The sequence below is a fragment of the Eptatretus burgeri genome, unplaced genomic scaffold (genome assembly GCF_056783735.1).
Source record: "Eptatretus burgeri isolate ZD-2024b unplaced genomic scaffold, Ebu_testis_v1 Ebu_testis_scaffold_455, whole genome shotgun sequence".
Lineage (NCBI taxonomy): Eukaryota > Metazoa > Chordata > Myxini > Myxiniformes > Myxinidae > Eptatretus > Eptatretus burgeri.
Window position 1 is genome coordinate 25,001 of NW_028222404.1, and position 1,711 is coordinate 26,711.

The following is a 1,711-nucleotide window of genomic DNA, read 5'->3' on the forward strand; positions in this document are numbered from 1 at the left end:
CCCGCCCACTCTTACATCATTTCCAGTTCATCTCTGACTCACAAAGAAATCACTAGAAAATTACAGGATGTTATGGTTTTGAAAAATTTCCCAATGAAGGCTTGCCTAGGCTTGCCCAGGGAATTTCCAAAGGAAACCACACCCACCAGTCTTTCTCTATAAAAGCTTCAAACCCAGGCTCCATTTTAAACATTTGTTTTTGCTGGCAATGGTGTTCTGTGTGCTTGTCTCGAACTGTCTGTCTTCTATGGAACTAAACCTTCAAGTTGATGAACTGGATTCAAACCTCTTATCTATTGAGGTAAGATTTTTTATTTTCCTATTTTCAAACTTTGATTGAAGCATACTCATTTAATAATTAAATAACTTAATTAATACATTATTATTTTCTCTCACAGGAAATTGTGTCTGAAATACGAAATGAAAATACTGCTTTTGCTACAACTTGGGGGGAAATTGTTGGCTTGGTTGAAGACCTTGAGTGGGATGACTTTGGTGTTCCTTGGAACTCTCTGTCTTGTATGGAACTAAACCTTCAAGTTGATGAACTGGATTCAAACCTCTTATCTATTGAGGTAAGATTTTTTATTTTCCTATTTTCAAACTTTGATTGAAGCATACTCATTTAATAATTAAATAACTTAATTAATACATTATTATTTTCTCTCACAGGAAATTGTGTCTGAAATACGAAATGAAAATACTGCTTTTGCTACAACTTGGGGCGAAATTGTTGGCTTGGTTGAAGACCTTATGAGCGACCAAGACCCACAGAACGAGTTCGTCCTTGATGACCCAACCAAAGAGTTATACCTTGGAGACCAGCAAAATCCTGAAAAAGAGTTTTACAGCAATAGTACTCATTGTGAGTTATCAAGACAATACCCACTGAACAAGTTATACCTTGATGAGCCAGAATACAAGTTTTACCTTGGAGACTCACAAATTTTGAAAAAATCAAGAAATGAGTTCTGCCTTGATGGTTTAAATAACTACCTTGGAGACTCAGGAAAAGGGTTCTGCCAAGATGGTTCTAAATATGGGGCCTACCTTGGAGACTCACAAATTTTGAAAAATCAGTAAATGAGTTCTGCCTTGATGGTTTAAATAACTACCTTGGAGACTCAGGAAAAGGGTTCTGCCAAGATGGTTCTAAATATGGGGCCTACCTTGGAGACTCACAAATTTTGAAAAAAATCAGTAAATGAGTTCTGCCTTGATGGTTTAAATAACTACCTTGGAGACTCAGGAAAAGGGTTCTGCCAAGATGGTTCTAAATATGGGTCCTACCTTGGAGACTCACAAATTTTGAAAAAATCAGTAAATGAGTTATCCTTAAGAGACTTTGTAAGTTGGTTTTACTTTGAATACTTGAAATGTGGGTTCTGGATTGATAACTCACAATGTGATACATATCTTGGAAACTCAACGGGAATGTGGTTATACCTTGAAGACTTGGAAAGTTGGGTTTATGTTGGACACTTGAAACTTTTTTGGGGGCTTTTATTTATTTATTTATTTATTTATTATTATTATTATTTTATTTATTTATATTTTGGAGACTTTTGGAGTTGCTATCACTCTTTGGGATCTAAACCTATCGATGTAGTTCTTTGTCGGATGGTGCTTGATGGGAGCAAGATCAAGAAAGTTCTGGGAAGAAAGTGCAGGCTTACTCCCTCTTTCTACGTCATCAAACCTGAAAGCCTTA

The 1,711-nt window shown here is 36.1% G+C and overlaps 1 long non-coding RNA gene across 1 annotated transcript in view; it reads left to right on the top strand.

Annotated features, from left to right (window-relative positions):
- The window catches only part of LOC147007208 (uncharacterized), a 3,316-nt gene extending 1,826 nt beyond the window's left edge, over positions 1-1,490 (top strand). The window contains exons 1-3 of the long non-coding RNA XR_015054347.1: positions 1-301; positions 399-575; positions 673-1,490. The exon at positions 1-301 is cut by the window's left edge and continues 1,826 nt beyond it. This is a non-coding gene — a long non-coding RNA (uncharacterized LOC147007208). The remainder of the gene's footprint in view (positions 302-398; positions 576-672) is intronic.
- The last annotated feature ends 221 nt before the right edge of the window (positions 1,491-1,711 follow it).